Consider the following 25624-nt stretch of genomic DNA (forward strand, 5'->3'; position numbering starts at 1 on the left):
AAATAGTTTTAAAAAAATGACTTATATGGTAACTTACTACTTCTGCCGAGTACAATCATATGTTGAAAGAGTAATACAACTCCAAAGTAAACAAAAAAAGTTAACCAACTATATAAACACCATAAAATCTATGAATTTATGGAGAATTGTTTCGAAATAATAGCTATCGTAGTGTATACAATTAAGCAAAATCAATATTTATTAGACGAATTATTGCAGTTTGTATAAAAAAAATATTTAAAAAATGACATATAACCTACTAACTTCTGTCGAAAACGATCGATATGTTGAAAGATAATACAACTCTAAAGTAAAAAATATATATATACTTATGCAGTTAATCAACTATATCTATGGTAAAGATAAAGTAATATTACTCTTGTCGTAAAATATAAGGTGTCATGTCAAAATAGAAATATTGTTATTATTAACAAGATAATCCATACTTCATATTACTTTATGTATACTGGATACATATGGTAGTTAAGAAGAAATAAATTAATCAATGTTAAAATTGCTGTATGTCATATCGACTGTGTTTAGAGAAAATGACGTACCTACCTAACTATTGATATTTCAAATTAACTTTTCGTTTTTATTAAATAAAATAAAAAATATATTTATTTTAATTTCTTGTACAGAAAATAAATTAGTACTTATTGCTAAAAAGCAATATCTTCCAACCAACCAAAAACAGACAAGTGATATTGATCAAAACGTTTGATACCATATATAGCTGTTTGCAATAAAAGGGTAGATAGTACTTGAACGTAAAAAAAATACAAATTAACATAAAAAAATATATAAATTACAAAAGATGATAATAAGGAGGGCAAAGAAAAAGGGAGTTTAGGGAAGGAGGCAGAGGGAAAAACTAAGGGAGGTTAAACTCATTGTTAGATTTTATAAATAGCATGTCGACATGATAATAACTTTTGTATTTTAAAAGCATTGTAAACTACATATAAAACTCTCCGTATCATTCATCGTTCACTTTGTGTAATACCACTTAAAAATGGTATTATTATGAATTTTTAAGTGGTATTTATGAAAATGAACGATAAATGATAAGGAGAGTGTTATGATAATAACTAAGCATATTTGCCTAGGTGCAGATTTTTCGTTTGTTTGTTAAACTTTTATGAATAAATAGTAGGTATGTAGTACGTTTTTTTCCCTGAAAATTTTGTGAGGGCTATTTCCAACTTTTTTCATTAACTATCGATTTCATAATTTTATCTGAATAGCAAAACAAGGTTGTCTACTACTGTTTTCTGTAATTTTATTGTGTTTAACCTTCATATCAGCAGATATCGGGAGATAGCTAGAAACTTATTGTAGGGGAATAAAAAGAAGGAAGAACTATTCCATATTCCTCGCAGGGCAGCAGAACCTAACAGCAGTCAGCACTACACTAAAGCGGAGAAATAATACTCTGGTACATATCTGCAAGAACGTTGACGATAAAGTACTACTATTGGAAAGCAATAGAAGCCATCGACTATCCGCCCGAAAGATTTACTATATATACACTAGTTAAAAAAATCAGAGAAAGCTCTATCCATACAAAAATGAGATACATAAAACTGACTGAACTGAAAATAATTACGGGCATTGAATAATGAAAACCACACCGAGGTAGATTTAAAAAAAATAAGCAGGTGCTAATTCATTTAATACTTTGCAAGCCGTGCATAGTTAGACAATTGAAGGACATTTTCTGAAGAAAATAAGTAAAATGTGGCCAACAATAAAGAATACCCAATTTACATTAGCCCCAGATGCTTATATACATAATTTCCTCAACATATTTGTTAAAATGACGCAGAATCGTTTTGTGCAATTTATTTAAATGTTTAATGTATTTAAATGTTACGTAACGTTAATTGTATACTTATCCTGTTTACGTTTTGTCCCAGACATTAAAATTACTTCCAAAATTACCTAACTACGTTATAAAGACAAAAATAGTTATTTTAATATTCTACGAAATTATGAAAAATGATTCGATGTACGATATATTCGTTTATCCCATATATCTAGTATATTATTTGAAAGGAATATATTGATCTAGTAATAAAAATAATACAAGAGCTCAAACGCTAAAACAATGCACGTACTTCGCATCGCACTTTTTTTTACTTCGATGGGACTTCAAATAAGTCATAACAAATGTACTAGATCTGTTGTCACAACCTGTCGTCATTTCGAAATGTGATTTACAAAATCACATAGAATAGCGAAGCGATAATTTCCTGGCTACACTGCCGCCCGATAGTCAAATTTTAACTGTCATGATGGTTATGATGATACCAGACCTTTTTATATTTTAATCCCTTCATACATGTCGAGTAAAAAAAGATGTTATGTTTCCAATTAATGTTTCGGTGAACGCACATATCGTAGTCGTACAGGAGAAAGTGACCAACCAACAAAACGTAAAGTATTCAGGAGGGCCATTTAAGTCACTTTTACTTAGCAAGAAAATAAACATCAATGCTGTCAGTCATTTTTAACAAGTCGATATATTATACTTCCAAGTTTAAAATCCTTTGGATATATTTCAGGGTAATACTAAGCTAGTAAGATATCAAATAGTCAATGATCACGTTTTTGTAAAAAATGCACTTGGTCACTTTCTCCTGTATGACTACGATATGAAACTAGTGGGGTTCGGTACCTCCAACACGGTTAAGAACTAGTGCTATATATACAATATAATCTTAACAAGATAAAAATTTCGCACTACAGTGACCAAAGTCAGGGAGTAAAATTAACGTCAGTCTTAATTCATCTGTAATCAAGAACAATACATACTCAAACATGAGGACAATAAAGATTAAGCCTGAGCTACAAATTCTGTACCAGTAAAATTTTATCTGGTTCTGATGAAGGTATTTCGTTATCAGACTGTATGCATTTCTTACTCACGTTTTTATTTGTCTTGGACTAACCCAGATGAAGCCAAAAATTATATGAAAAACTTCGGGGTTGCGTAAAAAAAATTATGTTTATAAAAATAACGTTGAATTCTAACCCGGTCAAGAATTAAAACATCAGAATATCAAGAATGGTATATATATATATATATATATATATATATATATATATATATATATATATATATATATATATATATATATATATATATATATATATATATATATATATATATATATATATATATATATATATATATATATATATATATATATATATATATATATATATATATATATATATATATATATATATATATATATATATATATATATATACATATCTATATATATTTATATATATAAATATAAATATATATATATATATATATATATATATATATGTGTGTGTGTGTGTGTGTATATCTTCAACTATTCGCACCAAATGGCGCATAAGGCACTGTATCCCATCAACACAGTGTTATCTTGATCATTAATTCAATGTTTTGCAAGGTGATGACCCCTGCGCTTCAGGTACCAGTACGGGTATTAAATTAATATTGCAGTTTAAAAAATCACATTTATTAATTTTTATTGCCCTGGGAACGAAACCTACAGCACGGTAGCTTAAAGCTCTGACCACTATACTACGACCACTATATACGTACATATATACGTGCATGTGTGTATATGTACATATCTATGTACGTGACGAAATATATATATATATATATATATATATATATATATATATATATATATATATATATATATATATATATATATGTGTGTGTGTGTATATGTACGAAAGGGTCACCTTAAGCTTTTCCAAGAGTAGGATGCTTACGAAAATACGTATATATGTATGTATGTATATATTTTTTTTTATCAAATAAACCTCACTTGATTTGCATACAGATATTTCTTATCGCAATCCTCTTAATAATATTTTTATACGTCTGCCGAATAATTATGAATGTAATTAAGATTAAGCCTTTGCGATAAAAAAATAATTATTACCATAATCATACATAATCCCCACTCGCGTGCGCAGATTATTTCTATGGAAACCGAAATCTGTGCGTAGTGCAGACAATAATGTATTTCACCAGATATTTAATTCAGTTGTCACATTCTTATTTATTGTAACAAATGCCTTGTTCTTATGGCAACAAGAAATATCGCCACTGGTTTTTTTATTACTTATTTTTAAAAATGTGATGGGGGTGATGTTGGTGTCTATTTGAAGAGCAAACACACTATCACGCTAATTTCCTATTGCAGCTAGATTAAATTAGAAATTACGAAGACTATTAAGGCACAATATCCTCCTGCTTTTCTTGAGGGAAGGACCTTGTTAAATAAAGTAAGGACTGCGGCCTGCGACTTCTATCACGGCTTCTTGCCCTTACCCTTTAGTTGCGTCTTACGACTATTTATTGATTTATTCATCAAACTTTTTTAAATTAGTGGGCAGACAGTGCTTGTATATTTATGTGAAGAAAATCAACATAATTTAAATAGCAAATACTTTAGTACATTATATCAACTTTTCTCGGACAGAATATCGTTTAGGCGAATTTGAGAATACACATTTTTATTAAGCTTTGTATGAAATGAATTATATCAAATGCTTATTTTGTTGTAATCAATAGAATTATGTATTTTTTTCACTTCATTATATAATAAGTCAAAAAAGTGCTTAACTTTGCCTTATTTATGATTCTGACAATTTGGGAAAACAGTTCTCCTTAAATTTATTATTTACCATACGATGCTCTGATGGAATCGACAGATATTTATGATCATTAAAATAAGGATAACCATTGTGTCAAATTTCCTGGTTATTTATGTAAAAAAAAAGAAATCTTGAAATTACCGTTTTTGGAAGATTCGTTGAATGCTTTGATTTTCCACCTTCTTGGTACGGTACGGTGCTAAGATGTTAGTATACACAACGAATTGTGTATGAAACGAATAAGGAATATAATTTTTGCTTTTTATATATGATTCAAATAAACAAACGTTGGAAGAAAAACTTTTATTGGTCAAATAAAGTGTTTTAATTTTTTATAATAGTATACCATGTTAGTAATGAAAGACGGTTGTTGAATATTGCATTTTTGCTATCCTAACGATGAATTTAAAATAAATTAAACAAACGTACTCTTTTCTTGTTTTGTAAACAAGTTATTTAAATCAGTTATTTTTATCTCATGAAATGATATGATATGTATGTACATACGCTTTTATGGTGTGATTTATGTTATATTATGATGATTACAATGTTTTTCATTAAGCACGAGCCTAAAGTTGATTAAACGAGACAGCTAATTTTGATCCCATTTTATGTCGTAATAAATCATAATTTACTACATACTATGTAGTTTGTGATACTAGCTCATTAGCGTATTCGCGGAACAACGATAGATTGTTACAATAATTCAATTCTTTCTGAATAACAGGGGTGCAATAAAAATACTAGTATACATTAATTACTGTTGTTATTTTTTAAAATTATTTACTGTGGAATCCTGGGCAACCAACGTCACTAATTACGACTAAGAATCTAGTCGAAAAAATATATCGGTTTTCAAATAGATTTTCAAGTTTACGAAGAGGGAGTCACCTATTTCACTGACTGAAACCTTGGGGAGATTATTATAAGATTCAGGAATTATGCAAACCCATTAGATAGGTTTTAAGTAAGATATAAACTTAATCATCTTCAAGCATCTGATATTTTTTGTGGAAAAGTAGTCTCCATTAAAAAAAATGTTCTTTGTTTTATGACTTAAACGTATTTTTTTTTGTTAAAAATATAAACATATTTATTAATATTTTGTGTGGGGTTTGTTTGATGATTTACGTTTTTTAAATATAATATCCTAGGTGTCATCATTTTACAATGTCACACAGTATTTGGCATTTTTAAACGAATGTACATTCGTTTGAAAATGCTATAACTAGGCGAAACAATTGTCATAATATTAATTTTAATGTGTTTTTTTAGTAAAATACAACTTCGTAGACTCAAAAAATTTGTGTTTGATTTAAAAATTACTACGTAAATTAAAATGGAGTACTACAATTTAAACGCCAATACGAATAAATAATTTAGGTATAAAAATTATTACGTATGTATATTCATTTGCGAAGTAATGTTTTTATATCAATAATAAACGATGTTTTTTTTTAATCACGTTTTGTAATAAAATACAAATAAATGACATTTTTATATTCTTAAATGCTTCAACGTACAGAAAATGTTTCATGTACATTGTATTGTAATGATATGTCAAGTATTGAGATAAGAGAATTATATATGTGAGTATAAATAATTGCACAAAAGCTGTACACATGGATCTTTTCCTTTTATTATTTTTTTTCACTCGTTACATTTAAAGAGTAGAAAATTAATCAAACTAAAGTAATGACGTATGATATGTCAAAACACCAAAATTAATGTAAATTTTCAATGAAAAATTAGGGAAAAAACCTTCCTAAAAGTATCCAGTACTAAAACGGATAATCCAAACAATAAATCGGCCTCATGTTACTTTTCACCGGTCGTGATCCACCCCTGGACCCCTGACACCCAGTGAGGGTTAATAATTAATCGTGACGTCACAATATCTTCAACGAGACCCCAAGACCTTGACACTACGCATTTGTACACACATACATACATACTATACAACAATACATTAGATAATACGCATTTTTTTTAGACTTGTACTCTAATAAAAGCCATCAATTATCTTTCTGACACCAATTAAGCTATGTATTTCTACGCTTTGATATTAAGTACATTAATTAAGAATGTTAAAGTAGCCGCCGAAAATATTATTAGACTGATACATTTCAATGTGGATTGCGTTTTTTACTGATTAATTATGCACACAATACAAGATTTTTTTTCTTTGCAACATTTTGTATGTATGTAATTTTTTTAATTAATTTTCGTTAACGCTCCCATTCAAAAAGTGATCTATAGTTAGGCTTTCCAGATCTCTGGAATATTCAACCGGGACACTGGAATGCCCCCAGCGTACAATACAGTGAAATAAATGATAAAGTAATTATCCTTAATGATCATTCACATTTAATTATTTTTATACTTTTTATGTCATCTTTATAAATTATATGTTTACCGGGACTTGAAGTAAACGGGACGTGAAGTAAACACCGGGATTTTGTCTGAAAATCAGGACTATCCCGATAAAACTGGGACTTCTGGCAAGCCTATCTATGTACCTACATTAAGATTACTGTTTGTTATAATAAAACATAAGGAACATTTTTTACAAAAAAACTTGATGATATCGCCTCGTGAGAGCATTATCGTAACTGAAAAATAAACACCATCTCAATATTAAATTATGTAATGATATTTAATTATAGCTAAGATATCTCAATATTTTATTACAACAAAGACATTTGTACAACTTATAAAAAATACTAGGTAAATATGTACCGATTTAAAAGCGACAGCCATGAAAATGTCGATAATCTATATTTATCATTTGAATAAATCTCAATAATAATTTTTTTTAAAACTATGGACGCTATACAAATCTATAATTTTTTGTTCGGTTATCCGAAAATGGCCATCACCATATCTTAATATGGATAACGTTTTGTCGGTTTATTGAAAAGAATATTTACGATTCGGAATGACAATGAATTTACATTCATCCACAAGATTTATATTCAAATAAGGTACCTAACTAACTGCTTAAGGTAGGTAGGTACCAACCTAAAGAAGTTGAATTTTATTCAGTTTTAAAAATTAAACGTGATTGTCGTATAAATGTGGTCACACTTTTCCGTTAGGCGCCAATATTTCCGCACTTTACGCTGAGTCTAGCGATTGGTTTTATATTATAGGTCTCTCAATTTGAGATGAGACGTCTATCGTTTATATAATATAAAGATGTTGGAAGTCAGATCTTCATTATCATTTTGTACACCAATACACCAGTACTCACAAAATGCCGAACCCTCTTCTAGTGGAACGAAAGGTCTGTTGATGACAGTCAACAGCCCGCCTTCTCCTGAAGAGTTTTACGTGGTTTTTTCCCAGCAATAAGCAAATGCTGAGAAGTTCCTGATTGGTCCACACTAGATTGTCCCTCCTGTTCCCAACACAGATTCAAATAAAACCTCTTTTAAAATAAAAAAATCCACATAAAGATCTATTAACCTTGTACATAATAAGCAAGGTAAATAATAAATGCAATTCCCATCCATAAAAAAGCATCAATATTCTCTTCCCATTTTTGTGCGTACCTACAAATTTGAGTGTAATAAAAATGAATGGGTCTTTTACTCCCGATAAGTACAGCACAGATGCCGCAGGTAGGCAGTTTTCTAAATCTATTTTTAACTTACAATTACGCACCGTTTACAGGAAGCCATTCAGAATACCTGGGCGCCTACCTAGACACCCATTCTTAGACTTGTAAAAATATTCATAGCAATTTGGGCAAGGCTCTGGAGGCAGAGAAGGTCTCCATTTACATAGTGCTCGGGACGGGACTCGAAGACCGGTCCGCCCAGGGAGTCATAAATCAGCCGCGGGGAGATGCACTTTCGTCTGCAACTCTTCTCAATGAACAAGACGTCTGTTATTAGACCTTACAAGATCAAGTTTCTGATGTCATAACAGCCACGTGGTTTGTGAATGGCTGAGGAAAGAAGGTGCGATTGGTTTGAAATTGGGCAATATTGGCATATTCATAAAATGCTCTGTGCTTAAAATGTAAATATGTGTAGTACCTACCTATATTCAGTCTAATCTAGAAGGCAGTGAAACACACACACACCACACACACATGTGTGTGTGTGTGTGTGTGTGTGTGTGTGTGTGTGTGTGTGGTGTGTGTGTTTGTGTATGTTTCATATGGTCAGGTTTTATTTTAGAGTAAATCAAAAGAGGACCTACATTTTATCAAACCTTATAAGTTTTTATATATTAATAGCATAAGATATGGTAATTAGAAAAATTTAAAGGGCACTTGACACGAAATTTTGTGAAAAAAAAGCTATTTATTTATTATAGAATATACGTACAATAGCGGAGTTATTGCTAAGAAAGAAATCTTTCAAACAACCAAAAATACACTACATACTAGGCAAAGTTTAAAAATAAAACCTTATGCAGCCGTTTGAAATTAGAGGCCAGATAGCGCTTGTACGAAAAAATCAATTAATCGCAGTATAAATGAACAAATAATTACAAAATAAAAGAATGTCTATGCAGTTTTTTCCACAATAATTTTATTTGACCAGCGACGGGTTTCGTCGTAACCGACATCATCAGACTGGTCAGATGTCCACTACGACGAAACCCTATCGCTGGTCAAATAAAATTAATATGGAAAAAACTGCATACTTCTTATTTTATTCTAGAAAATGCAGTTCCACCAATAAATGCCAGTACAAAACTTAAATCCGACAAATAATTTCAACATTATATATTCATGAAACTGTAAATTGATGATTATATTTATACACATATCGCTCACTCCTTTCAAGAACGTCATAAATCAAAATACTTGATTTTTCAGGAGAACGTTTTTAAAGTTTAAAAATATAATACAATGTATTAAAAATTAATATCAAGCAACTAACGGAACTTTTTACTGTGAAACAGATCTTTTTAGGTAAAACCTGAAGGATTTTTCTCCGTTTGAAAAATATTTAGTAAATTTAAAAAAAAAAAATTAAACAATACCTTTTCTTCAAAATGTAAAAACAACACTTTCTGCCCTGTAGCGGGTAAATATTAAGTTAAAAATATACCGCATTCGCTGGGATATAGTGCATTTTCTGGGCATTCCGAAAACATGCACGACTGAAAATTGACGATTTTTGATTTATGACGTTCTTGAAAGGAGTGAGCGATATGTTATTTTAAAAATAAAAGGCACCATGTCGAATGTTTGTCGGTGTTTTCATTAATAGGGATAAAATAATAATAGTAATAATAATAATAAAACCTTTATCTCAATGGTGCATAGGGCACCGCGTCATATAAACGCAGTGTTATCTTGATCGTTTACACATGAAGGAAAGGTGATCAGCCCTCCGCTTCAGGTACCAGTCCAGGGTAATATTGAATAAATATGACAGTGAAGAAATCACTAATATTTATTTTACCCCCCTTGGGAATCGAACCCGGGACCTCCAGAACGGTAGCCGAGCGTGCTGACCATTACACTACGGAGGCGGACAGGGATAAAATAGTTCTTAATTAGTAGTTATTTACTGTCTAAAAACTTTCAAATCGCATTAATTATCCGATAGTAACGATGATTTATGCAGTTAGCGGATTTTCATCGAAGGTCCGCGATTTATCTATGCGCATACTTTAGCGCACATAATAATTACATAAGTAAAGCATGTCCACGTTTTTATTTTATGTATCTGAGTACATTAAACTTGCCAAGGCTGACCGTACTATTATACCAACACATAACCTAGAACCTACTACGCAATATAATGGGAAATTCGTAACCGTATGAAATTGGTGTAATTTTAGAAGAAAAAACATACGAACATCATAACAAATAATATACCATAGACGAACATCACGCTTTTAATCCGATTGAAATATGAACTTCTGCCTCTGTAATGCAGTGGTTTGGCTACTGTGCTGGAGGTCTCGCGTTCGATTCCCAGGGACAAAATAAACTTAAAAAATAAATACATACGTGATTTTACACTCCATCAAGTAAAATGTATTAGGAAAAAAGTATACATGTATGTAGTTGTTAATTATTTATTTATTTTTATTTCATTTATTTTATTTGTTCGGGGATTGTACAGCTTTACATTTAAAAAAGTATATAATAAAAAAAAGTTACAATAAGAATAATAAACATTATATTACCTTAACAAAAATAGTTACATTAATGAAAATAAAGCCAATTAAACAATTCTACATTTATGTTCTAATAAATATTAAAACATTACGAAATAAAAATAAAATTAAAAAAATAGTGGGAATGTGTGTGTGTGTGTGTGTGTGTGTGTGTGAGGAAGGGAGTAAAAGGGTAAGGGTGTGGTATACAAAATAGAATTTGCAGGAAGGAAAAGGAAAGGAGAGGAATAAATATTAAGGTTATTTTATTGTATACAATGCAGTTCCACCAAGAAATATCAGTACAAAACTTTAATCTTATTATTTACTAAATTGTATATTTTGAATACTTCAAACTCATCGTTCGCGGATTTATCGCTTTTATACGATAATTATAAAATCACTACAAAGATCGGAAGTTGTAACCCCGACAAGCTTTATCAGTTCACTGGCCTTATTTACGACGCACTTGTAATATTCAGTGTCGGTTAAACTGCAATCACTAATTACACTAATCAATACGAACGCACTTAGCCAGAGTTTGACTACAATCTCGCAGTTAACATTTCGGCTACCCGAGTCGACCGCAATAGATAAAAATGATAAAACCGCATTACAAAATTTCGCTTTCGAAATTAACAAGAAAACTAATCGTTCAATTTTGACCATCATAATTATGTGGGCATGTTACAATTTTTTGGGTCAAATATTTTTTTCAATATATAAGATCAAGGGTATTGAAATGTGGTAATACCGAAATATGATATAGATATCTTTTTAAAAAAATAAAAAAAAATTATATATATATATATATATATATATATATGTATGTATATAAATATATATATGTATACATATATATATATATATATATATATATATATATATATATATATATATATATATATATATATATATATATATATATATATATATATATATATATATATATGTATGTATATATATATATATATATATATATATATATACATATATATATATATATATATATATATATATATATATATATATATATATATATATATATATATATATATATATATATATATATATATATATATATATATATATATATATATATATATATATATATATATATATATATATATATATATATATATATATATATATATATATATATATATATATATATATATATATATATATATATATATATATATATATATATATATATATATATATATATATATATATATATATATATATATATATATATATATATATATATATATATATATAAATATATATATAATAAAACCCTTATCCGCACCCCAATGGTGCATAGGGCACTGCGTCATATAAACGCAGTGTTATCTTGATCGTTTACACACGAAGGAAAGGTGATCAGCCCTTTGCTACAGGTACCAGTCCAGGGTAATATTGAATAAATATTACAGTGAAAAAATCACTTACATTTATTTGACCCCCCTGGGAATCGAACCCGGGACCTCCAGAACGGTAGCCGAGCGTGCTGACCATTACACTACAGAGGCGGACATATATATATACATATATATTTATATAAACATATTTTTTATTATATTTGTTATCTTAATACGGCAAAACATTTATGACTACAACCAAAAAGTATTAGAATCAGAAAGCTTATTTGTGTGTATGTGTGTGACTAAAACTGTCAAATTAACGTTGTCAGTAATGTTAAGTAAAATTCATGAAATTCATGTTTGAGGTACGAGATAATCAGTCACTCGGTGTTGCATTCCCGTACTCGTAATAGATTGTGTAAGTTTGAACTTCTAATATGTACGAGTTTTATGAGCATTAAGTGTAGTTAGCGGTGCAATAATTACTCATTTTTCATTCCATTAAATTTTCCATTATTGACAGTTTCCTTGACTATTTTGATATTTGTATGTAGATGTAGGTATTCATATAATTTATCTTTGAATATTTACGGTCAACTTTCAAACCAAGTTTTTACAGTAATTTATTTAAGCAAAATCTAGTTTTTATACTGTTTTATTGTTTGTCCAATTTGTATAAAAATATATATCCCCGGATAATATTCAAGTGACCGCAAAAATGTTAACAAAAAGCCAATCTGATTGGGAAATCAGCTTGACTTTTTGGTAACAAATTTTAAAAAAAATTTAAAAAATACAAATAAGTATCCAGAAACAATTCAAATGACCGCAAAAAAAATTAAAATGTCAATTTGATTGTGGAGTCTAAAGACAATCATATTTGTTCCTTTATTGCACTTTATTGGCGTCGTGGCGCCATTAATTAAGATTGATTTTTATTTATTTAAAACATGTGTTTCAGATTAGAATAAACAATGTATTGTTATTCAAGAACATTTTTTAACATTCTTAAGTAATATACGTATTTCTATGTTGTTTTTATGTATTTTTTTATAAATTTTTACTCACATACGCGTATTTTTACGTAGTAAAAAGTAGCAACCCCGACATCGAATTTACTATCTCATACTTCAAACACGAATTTCATGAACTTTACTTAACATTATTGACAATTATTGACCTAGCCATTGGTTTTAATCTCTATATCCTTCCTTGTATTCTATTCCTCCTTTATATTATTTCTCATAGAGCAGTTATGCCCATAACTATATCTTTATCCTATTATGTATATTTCACTCCCATATCCAATGAATCTGGAGCGCAAGAATGATGATCACCTACTACTACTACTACTGATATCATCACGCCATTTCCCCGCAGTGGTAGGCAGAGAGGATGGAATGCCACACTCTTCTGTCCTCACATACACTCTTCGCTTCCTTCACATTCATACATCTACTTATACATGCCCTCCGATTACGCAGTATTTTGCACAACCAGATTTTAGGTTCCGATTGATCTGATCGTGCCAAGTCTTTTTCAGCCTTCCTCGTTCTGTTCTCCCGCTCACATATATTGTCTTAGTCATTATCTCGTTATCCATTCGCTCCACATATCCAAACCACCTTAAAGAACTCTTCTTAAATCTTGATGATCACCTAGCCTTCAATGATCAAAAAGCAAGTTTACACCGTGATGGCGTTTCATAAGATTTTAAAATTATAAAGAATAGTATTTTTTTAGTATTTTTATTTATTAACGTAGAGTTTATAACGTCTGGATTAAAGTTTAAAAATCAATCCAGTGCATTTTAATACGAATAAAAAAACAAAAACACGAGACAAACCGACCTTTTATTATTGTGATAAAGTTACTTTATTTGCAATTTTATTGACAATACATACAAAAAATTCCTAGACCATATAGATTAACCGAAAATGAAGGAGTCATTTTATGACTAGGAGTAATAAAAACATATCATAATATGAACTTACTATGGATAAACGATTAAGTACCGAGTTAGTTATACTCGTAACAGTACGGGAGTGGTATTCAATCATACTATGACGTAATTGGTATCGATATTTCTATAGATGTGTTAATAAAACACAGGGCGTCTTCAAATTCGCAACCAATTATGTGAAAGTATGCACATAATCTTCTTGATTGTACGCCTCGTGACGTATCGTGTCCTCTTGGGAGCTTTCATTTACCCTGGATTTGCACTTAAGTTTACAGGGTGAAGCTTTTCCATTCTTAATGATACCTGGAATACTTCAGGAACTATATCTCAAGCACCCAAATTACTAATAATAATAATAATTTTTAAAATGTATATAGTGCCATATTCCTAAAATACTGCTTCAATAACGATTATTATATCACTTATTACATTATTAAGATATTATGACTAGAAGACTAACTATCCTCTCGGTAGATATTGGTAGATTCTTCACATTTCTGCCATATTAAATGGTGTATAGGAGGTTCTCACCCGTCATAGAAACACATCTAATTAACCTAACCGAACTCAACACTATTTTTTTTTTTTTTTTTTTGTTTATCATTAACATTTTCATATCATAATTCACGTCTGTGTAAGTGCCCTTGAGGAAGAATTTTACGAAAATGGCGCTATATAAATTATCAAAAATTATTATTACTATTATTACCTCTTTTAACCTGAAGAACTTTAATTCTTATGCAATAAAGTTGTACAACCTGCTTCCATTATCCATAGTCATCAAAAATTTAATTAAAAAAAATATATTGAAAAAAAACTATTCGTAAATGGATAATGGAAGTGGGTAGATCTAAAATATACCGCATCATTCGGCCATGTCGCAATTCATTGCTTGTCGTAATAAATTTTATTACATATAATTTTACTAATAAATATTGTAAAATGTCCCCTCGACATGTGAAAATTCAGTGAGGGCAAATTATTATAATTTTGTAATTACATGTATGATAAAAAAAAATACAATAGTAATGATATAATAGAGGTGATGTTCCTAATCACGGCGATTAGATTCAATAGCACAAGTTGTTGTATTAGTTTAAAAACTTTTTATTGTAAACTACAATTAATAAATCATCTTTATTTTCATACTTTTATGGGTACTGAAATATAATTATTTAATAATTTTCATTATAACATCATTTGTTTTCGCCAAACAAACAATGCCACGAGGTTATCATTCCGAATGCGTTATCAGTTGTGGATGCAAAGTCTAGCTTTGTTATTTACAACATTGGTATAATAATTCATGCCAAATGATTTTCTGTCATAATAAATAATTATAAATTAAAATTAACGAAATGACATAAAATCCTCGATAGAAAATTAAGATTTAATTATTTATTACCGAACCTTTGATAATTATTTATTCAGAATAACAAGTATAATAATCAATTCTTAAGGCCAATATACCTCCCCCATTTGCGAGTGTCGTTTCGAAGAGGAAGACCTTAACCACATATTCTTTGTTTGCCCAATAAATGACCAAATGCCAATTTTTTTTAAATCTCTGCCCCCGCTTATTCCCCTCCCTACAGATATCCATCTCATCCTGGCGAGCAGGAACCCAATTATGTACAGACTGTTAGTGGTTTTTCTGAAATTAAATGGAATAAATTTATAGTTTTTCTTTATAATCTATAGTCTATCATATTTTATAATTAAGAATTCAATTAACTTGACATTGGCAAATGCATTGCATTACATGTGCAACGCCATTATATATTTAAAAAAAAGGCCAATATACGATAAATCGCAACTTAATTTTCTTTCAACCCATACAACATGTAACGTAATTGAATTTTTTCGCTTAAAACATCATTTATGTTTTAAAAAAATAAGTGTTTCTTCGAAATAAAAATATGATTGTGAAGGAATAAGAGTCATTGAAAGGTAAGGATTAAAAAAAAAAACTTTTTTTTTTCAATATACATATATTCTTTTAAAAATCTAATTCCGATATATATTCTTAAATTCTCTATATTCAAAAAATGTGCAGATCTGGCCCCTCATGCGGCCCATCGCTTAATGAATTGAATGTTTGCGAGTTCGCCCTTAACCGTTTTTGTTATCTACAAGCTACAAGTTGAAATGCATGCAATCTTCAAAGTACAGAACGTGGTCAGATTGAAGAGAAGGGAGAGGAAACTAGCATGCACACCTGGAAAGAACAGGGGATGAATTATTCGCATAGAACGTGAGATGAATGGGAATGGGTGGAAGTCCACTCGAGGGCACCATCACCCGAAGATACAACAGACCAACTGGTCTAAATCAATAAAAAGAAGAAGATATTAAGTTATTATTCATAATAGGTAAGTTAGTCTCGAGCAACCTCAATACGATTATGTATTCAGCTTACCTGACTTTGAACTTTTCTCGGAAGTCATTGCCTCCTTAAAACTTTCCAAATAACGCTATTGATTGCAATATCCGTCCATTCTTCGCCAGTTGTTATACAAATGAGGCTACCATCTTTACCGTCAATGAGTTGCTAGATTTATATGTTTAACTTTAGGCAGGAAAAAGTCATTTGAGGGCAATTTTATTTTTAACTTTCGATTCTTGTACTGATGATATTTTTTTCTAAGATCGATTTTTTTCGACCACCAAAATATCGATAGTACCTAATGTATCTTTCGATAAAACAAAATATGTCGATCCTAGAAAGATCATGATAGACCCGTACGAATTAGCAGTATCCAAGTTAGTTAGTATGTCCGTCTCCGTAGTGCAATGGTTAGCGTGTTTAGCTTCCGTGCTGGAGGTCCCCGGTTCGATTCCCAGGGGGGAGTGAAAATAAATATTAGTGATTTTACACTCTAATATTTATTTAATATTACCCTGGACTGGTCCCTGAAGCTCAGGAGTGATCGTCTTGCCTTCATGTAAGTAACGATCAAGATAACACTGCGTCAATACAATGCAGTTCCCTATGCACCATTAGGTGCGGATAAGGGTTAGAAGAAGAAGATGTTAGTAAGAGTATGCAGCCCCGAGTGCACTTGGCATTACCGCCATTTTGTTTTACCTACCTAATATTTATCTATATTCCATGAAATATATTCCATCCTTAACCCAAAAATATGGATGCCGAACTGATCACTGTAATCGACGATCAAGTTAATACCGCGCTGATCCGAAGCGGTGCCCTATGCACTATTTGACGACAAAAGGAGACAAAGAAAAGACAAAGAAAACGTATCATTTTGACACTAACCAGGCGATACAACGATAAATGATAGGTACTTTGTCACATATGTTTATTGGCATAAACAATATATTTGTACATATCAATAAAGGAACATAAGTACTCGCTTTGTGTGTATAAAAGGAAAAAACAAAGAAAATCATGAATTTAATGCTTCAAATATAGCTTATAGGATCAATACTGATTGGTATTCGCAATCTTTGATCCAAACAAAGGCTCTATCTACTTATACCCTATACACACATATGGTAGGTGCGCGAATATATTTCACTTTTTATTACAACTAACTGCTCGTTATAAAATTGCCAAATATATTAATCGGTGGTTTCACTCTGCTATGAATGTTGGCAGTGGGTTTTTTCCATTGTGGAATATTTCGCAAATAAAATTCTGAATGCGACTCAATCAAAATGCTAATCTATGCACAAAGAAGAAACTCCATTTTTGCGTTCGAAGAGAGAGGTTTTTGTTTGGCTTTTGGCAAAAATATTAACGATCAAGGTGACCGAAACTATTATAGTTATCAGAAGTAGGCGACCTTTAAAGTAAGTACCTTATTATGTCAGATATTTAATTTGATAGATTGTTATCAAATCAATTTTGAACCATTTTAAAAAGTGGTTTATAACAGTCTTATATTTGGTTTTTTCTATTATATTTACTTTTATGTCCTTAAGTCTACAATCAATCCAGTGAATAAATGAGAATAATCTAGACTTTTTACCGATTATTATCTGCATCCTATTTTAGTGTACCGATATTTTTTTGTATTCAAATACAATGCATCAATTTTTTTACATTTACATATGTTTCCAAATGTTCCCAGTACTATTATTATTGAAAAATATGCAATGGAGAAAAAGTATTAAAGAAATAAATGATATATGATAATCTAGACTCAAGCTTTAATTAATTTTTAAGATGTATGTTTCTGGAGATTTGTTGAAAAAAATAATTGTTATTAATTTTACGTCATTACAAAACGGTCCATTAAAATCGCAGTTTTTTTATTCAGTAAACTCAATTTGTGGCATTGTTACTTTCTTTGTGTAACATTCAATATTTCATTCTCGATTCTGATAAGGGTTACTCATATCGCTCACTCCTTTCAAGAACGTCATAAATCAAATAACTTGATTTTTCAGTAGAACGTTTTTAAAGTTTAAAAATATAACACAATCTATTAAAAATAAATATCAAGCCACTTATTGAACTTTTTACTGTGCAACGGATCTTTTAAGTTAAAACGTGAAGGTTTTTTCTCAATTTGAAAAATATTTAGTATATTTAAAAAAATAATTAAACAATACCTTTTCTTCAAAATGCAAAAATAACACTTTCTGCCCTGTAGCGGGTAAATATTAAGTTTAAAATATGCCTCTTTTGCTGGGATATACAATAGTACATTTTCTGGGCATTCTGAAAACATGCCCAACTCAAAATTCACGATTTTTTATTTATGACGTTCTTGAAAGGAGTGAGCGATATGTAAGCCAAAATAGGATTTTACAATTTACTTATTTTACGATTTAATAAACTTAGTCAAAAATACCACTTAGTTTTGGTTTTAAAGAGAAATTTAGCGTATTTTTTTGTTGTTAGTTAACATTTCTAGTATGGTTTGATTTAAGAACAGATTGAAATCAAATCTTTAAAAACCAAAGTATTTTTAAATGTCATATCATATTAAATGATTTATCGTCATTCTTTGTCGTTATTCTAATTATCCAGGCTGCAATCTTTCAACAACACTTTCTTTGACGTGTCGATCTCTTCTTAAATTACTTCTGCTAAACGTATGTAAATTCAATGCGCTTCACTCTTCAGTTAACCAATATTCTGTCGTTCCTCGGCATAAGTATTAATTTATTAATACGCCCTTTTTTTAGTAAACCAACTTGATATTTAATAAAACAATTTGATGCGTCACTGAGAAAAAATGTGGTGCAATTAAAAATGTGGTCATTGCCTTTTTGTTCTAAGCACATGTTACTTGTATTAAGTTTTTTAACTCTTTCTCATCCAGTGCCATTTCAGAGGGACGAGAAATTTTTCGAAGTTCTTCGAGTTTTCGAAGTAAGACTTACACAAAAGATGATTATTAAAGATTATAACTCCATTGTAAAACAAATATAAATAAATAAAATATGTGTCATTATTAAGGCAGTGTTTGCACATCCACTTAAATATAATATAACAGAATCATAATTTTTTTACATTTTCTGTTCATTGATGATAAATCGATATTACGCATTTTTTAAATGAGAATAATTTTTAAATACGATATTCATTGTGGATGTATGTATTTATACAAAGCATGCCTTTTCACAAGGTGACTGCTAAATATATATATATATATATATATATATATATATATATATATATATATATATATATATATATATATATATATATATATATATATGTATATATATAAATATATATATATATATATATATATATATATATATATATATATATATATATATATATATATATATATATATATATATATATATATATATGTGTGTGTGTATTTTTTTTTAAATACATAAATATTTTATATTGTCAAAAAACACTTGAGATGTAAACCATGTAAAATAACAACTTGAATACCATTATCAGTTCATAAATATATAATTTTATAGTAACCAAAATAAAGAGAAAGCGATGTTTATATAGGAACCTCTCATAACGAGCATAATTCGTTCCAGAGCCTTACTCGTAAAGCGAAACATTTTTCGTTTTGACTGGCACGGAAGTTCCGGCTCACAAGTGAATGTCGTAAAAAAGGGACTGGCTTTTCTCTGTAATTCGCCATGGAGAATGTCGCTCGTTAAGGAGCATCTTTTTCACATTTTTTTAACTCATTATGAGAGGTTCCACTGTAAATCAATATTGCCAAAGGGGCTATTTTAAAAACAGCTAAATCTGCATGGATTAAAATAAGTTTTTTATCTTGTGTAAAATTAGCTTTTCTTGAGATAATGGCTTTAACACTGCCAACGACGATTTTCAAGCAAGTATTTTAGTTTTTTTTAAATTAATTAGGGTAAGAAAAGGTTAAATAAATTCCGATGCAAATGATTTAGGATTTGGTGACGCTGTCAACCAATGCCGATGGCGCCTACATCAATGGCAAGGTCAAAAAAGTGACAATTCCGGTTTAATTTGCGAGTAAGATACCTACTAGGAAATTTACATATTTGAATTTTTTGTAAATAGAATTAGAATGGCTCGTTGTTGATCCCACGAAAAATTGTAAATCAAAATTTTTTATCGATTTCATATTTTAAGCTTATTTTTACTTTTCTAATAATGTTATTATAAATGTATAAAAAATCATTTGAATTTTCTTTGAAAACGATAAAACATATTAGCGACTAACAATAACTCTCTATTTTTTTTCAATAAAATCAATATTTTAAAACTAACCATCACGCCGTTTCTCCACAGGAACAGGCAGAGAGAATAGTACGCCACACCACACATTATTCGCCTCTTACACATTCATACATAAAAAAAAAATATAAACTTTGTATTACCATGTTAGTATTCGGCTCAACACAGGCCATGCCTAAAGAGCCGTAATACGTATAATAAATGTGTATATGAAATGAATATGTATATTGAATGTATCTATGTATTATGAAAATAAATAAATAAATAAATAAAATACATCTCCTCACATATACCCGCTGAATATTCCAACCACTGACCTTATTCATATGCTAAGGTAATAATACTTAATTAATCATAGAAATATAGACTTACGGAAAAATATCAATTGTGAATATATTTATTTTTAATAAGAATAAAATAATTCAAAATAATATTTTCTTTTATTTTTAAAACATCTTTTAGTAAATGACAGTTTCAGTACCTACGATTTTTTCGTATTTATCACAAATTTCGGTAGTAAAATAAGCTATTACGGTTTCTCAAGATATTTTACTTTTCTCTGTAAATGCATACGATAGTTACAGTGGAAATTTTTTCAAGAATCTTTAATAATTCTCCATACTCTAGCGGGAAAATAAAAACTAATTGGATAACCCCCTTTGTGTAGTACGGTACTTTGAGACGATAAAATAAGCTTTTTCATTGCGACAAGTGTACTAGTAAAACACCTAGAACCGGACCTGTAAAGCTGGGAGGTACGACAGGTACAACAGGTGTCTATTCTTGGATGTAAATAGGTACACCCAGGTCTAGGCAATACAGAAATTAGAGCAACAGGTCACAGTAAACAAACCTTTTACCTCTATTTGATATGTAAAGTGATTCGTTTGTTAGTGATAGGTAAACTACATGAATTGATTAAGACTTTTATGCAAATTAAATATTTATTCAATACAATGTTATACTGAATACAAAGTTTTAATAAGGTATATTATTGGATCTCAACGTTGCTAAAGAAGAAATTGATAATTTTGTATGTGTATTATTTTAAGCAAAATGTAGAAAAATCATATAGTGAAACTCCATTAAAACAAGGGATAACTAGTGCATGTTTAAACCTTTGCCTACCATTTTTGTACGAAGGGACTAACTATTCATTGTAGTCAGCATTGTTTGAAAAAAAAACATTCAATACGAAATACTTTTTTATAGACTATAAATAACCAGAAATTATATTGAAATTAAGCATAAATATATTTATGTATCTTTATTGTTCAAATATCTTTAGTTTCACTTAATTTTTTTGTAAAAAACTCTTATTTTTTAATCATTTTTATGCATTTTTTTCGTTTGTCATATAATGTATACACCATGTGAACCTTGTGGCTTGCACACTTCATCTCATTGTTTGAAACAAAGGTAAATAACACAAGTTGACATATTTTAATACAATTTCTTCTTTTACATAGATGTCAGTCTACCGGCATCATGCGAATCTGGATACATTTCGCGAACAACAAAACATTTGATGTAGGATTTTATAAATATGTATAATATGTATAATATAAGAGATACCTCACTACTCCTAAAAACTACTAAAAACAGAATATAAAAAAAATATTTAAAGTTATTGATAAATATAAAGCTTAAATCACGACGTAAATGAAAATCACCCATACTTGTACCATATATCTATCTACATATTGAGTTTCTGTATATATTTTATATATACATGAATAAGTTATCGAAATAGAAATATAGAGGTCTGAATATTCACAAGTCTTACAACATGTCATTGGCTCGTTTAAGTGATCACTTTACAACATTCGCCACATTATTCATTCATGGTTGACATCCGTTTTACTCGAATTTCGAAAGTTCTACACATATATTTCACCATTTTAAGTGTGTCCAAATACTTGTTCACAAATCTGATTTATCTCCAATTATATATATATATATATATATATATATACATATATATATATATATATATATATATATATATATATATATATATATATATATATATATATATATATATATATATATATATATATATATATATATATATATATATGTATGTATATTTTAAAATTATGAAAACGTTTCAGATATTTGATTCAAACTTTAGTGCTGCCACATGTTAAGTTTATTTAATGTATGTGAAACTCTTTACGTTTTTATCTAAGTTTTTTTTTAAGTTTGTGTGTTTATTTGTATTTATTCAGCAAATAAAGTACGTACGAGTACATCGTATATCACAAAAAAGTGAAAATATACATTAGTATAAAACGTCTATGTAAGTTTTTTTAATGCATGTTGAACTTTGATTTCATACGTAACATTTAGGCAGTAAAAATTTGATATCACATACTCGTATAAGTATCTCACTCATGTCCGTTTATCTTTTTATATGAAAAATAAACAGATTTACCATCTTTGGGGAATTCAGTTAAAAAATATTATTAATCGTTAGATTTGAATCAATAATAGATTATAATCCAACAAGTTAAGGGCTTACTCGCAAACAGAGAATTCAATCAGCTGCTGACCGCCGGAGAGGTAACACGCCTCTCCACTTTATCTTTATTTCAATACCCTTTCCCAATGAACTAGTAAGAAAAGTGGAGAAAATCCAGATTTGTGAACAAGTATTTGGACACACTCAAAATGTTGTAAATGTAAATAACTGGTCAAATTATGAGCTGTAAAAAATTAAATAAAAACATGTTTTCAGCCGTTTCCCAGTATGTAAAATTAATCTGGGGTTCGAATCTTGCATACATCCAAATGAAAGGATCTCTGCTTTATTAAAGTTTTCTCAATCCAATATAGATGGCTGTTGTGAACTCATATGTACTCTGTCACTATACTGATCATATATTTTGACACTCCAAACATTTTAGTAGTGTTGTTTTCATTCATGGGTATAATGGTGAATGTTGCACGTGTGTAAATTGATCAATTAACCAGCCTATGTCAGGTCATAAGCCCTGTAAATACCCAGACTTCTTTCTTCTTCATCTTTGATGAGATGTAAAAAGAACTAGTTAGAAAAATTGCTTGGAATCAATGAATTAGTGTCATTAAAGTAAAATAATAATAAAAATATTTCTTAAGAATGTAATATAATACAATTCAAAATTTACCTCTGCTGAAGTGAGTATTTTATGCTCATTCGCGTAAATTATCGTGATGGATTGACTGACAAGTGTGATGTAAAGCTGACATTTTTATCATCATTAAATTAACGATCAAGATAACACTTTTGTAATTCAATACGGTACTTTATATACGACTTTTTAGTGTATTTTTTTAAATGTGAAACTATGCAACAACAAATAAAGTTTAAATATCTTCAAACTTTCAATAATTGTAAAATAAAAATTAAATACTGAATAAATAAAAAGTATGAAATAAGTACTGAAGCTAAAAGAAAAAGGTATTTACATAATAAAACATCAACTATTGTTTTAAAAAATTCCACTTTTATTTTATTTGACCAGTTATCTGGTTTCGTAGTTATCGACACCACCAATCAGATAACGTCGGTAATGACGAAACCCGGTCATTGATCGAATAAAATAAAAATGGAAAAGGCTTAACAGTTTTCGTATTATTACTCAAAATATTTTATTTTGCCATAATATATATGATACATATAAAAATAAGTGACAAAAGTCTATCACAAATTTTTTTCTATGTACTTAGATTTTTTTAAAGAAAATATATATTCATCCTCACCTAAAATTGCGTCAGATAATCCAATACAAGATATGCCTTTCTTCGTCCACTTTTTATTTTATATTTTTAAAAATAACAGATGTAAAAATATTTTTTTAAAAAAAACACTTTTCACAAACTTTCAACTGACACGCACCAAAAAAGCGGGAAAAATCAAAAGAACACTTCAACTGTTATTCATTTGAATTTTTTGTGATTTTTCAAATATTTCGCGCCGTACCAATTTCCGTTGGAATTGGAACGATCAATGTTTATTTATGAGTATTTTGTCTGGAAATGTGCGGTTGAGTGAAGGTGTTTATGCGCTACATATGTTTTGTAATGGCAATTTTATATTTATTCAGTGCGGTACTTCATTCCACATGCGGCCAGGCACTACCATGCGGGCCGATGGTTGGAGATACACTAACTGAAATTCAACCGGCGACTCGCAGTGATAGTCCACAGTGTGATACGGCAAGATAACTACGAAATACGGCATTTGCTGTGTTCGATATTTAAAATTTCAGTCATATTCTTATTTTAAAGAATATCTACCAAATTTGACATTGATTTAAAGATGTTCAAATCAATAGACAAATATTCGTATTTTGAAATTATAAGTTCCGTTTTTATATTAAGAATAAGAATGTAAGACGCAACAATAACTGAAAATTAGCCAGATTTTTATTTAAAGATTTTTAGTGTTAAAATCTTTACACCCAAAATATTGATTTTTTCCCACCCCTGAAATATTGTGATTAAAAATCATAGTATATTATTTGTTTTGTCCGCCTTCGTAGTGTAATGGTTAAAGCTACCTTGCTAAAGGCCCACACCCGCCCAGGGGTTCGAAGTAATTATAAGTGGTTTTTCACTCATTTATTTAATATTACCCTGGACTGGAAACTGATCGCCTTGCGTTCATAAAGGTAACGATGAAGATAACATTGCGTCAATATTATGGAGTGCCCAATGCACCATTGGATGCGGATAAGGGTTAGAAGAAAATTTTTATTTTTTAGATGTTTCAACAGAACCCAAGGATAATTAATGTTAGAAAAAATATGTTAATACAGAATTATGACTTGT

General features: G+C 29.4%; 1 protein-coding gene across 1 annotated transcript in view; it reads right to left on the reverse strand.

Annotated features, from left to right (window-relative positions):
- Nucleotides 1-24960, reverse strand: part of LOC148312855 (monocarboxylate transporter 14-like) — a 48497-nt gene extending 23537 nt beyond the window's left edge. Inside the window, exon 1 of the mRNA XM_088272422.1 lies at nucleotides 24554-24960. The gene's annotated coding sequence lies outside the window, so the exon portion shown is untranslated. The remainder of the gene's footprint in view (nucleotides 1-24553) is intronic.
- Between the last annotated feature and the right edge of the window lie 664 nt (nucleotides 24961-25624).

Source organism: Brachycentrus maculatus, unplaced genomic scaffold (genome assembly GCF_059751285.1).
Source record: "Brachycentrus maculatus isolate JH-2025_06_01 unplaced genomic scaffold, ASM5975128v1 h1tg000031l, whole genome shotgun sequence".
Classification (NCBI taxonomy): Eukaryota; Metazoa; Arthropoda; class Insecta; order Trichoptera; family Brachycentridae; genus Brachycentrus; species Brachycentrus maculatus.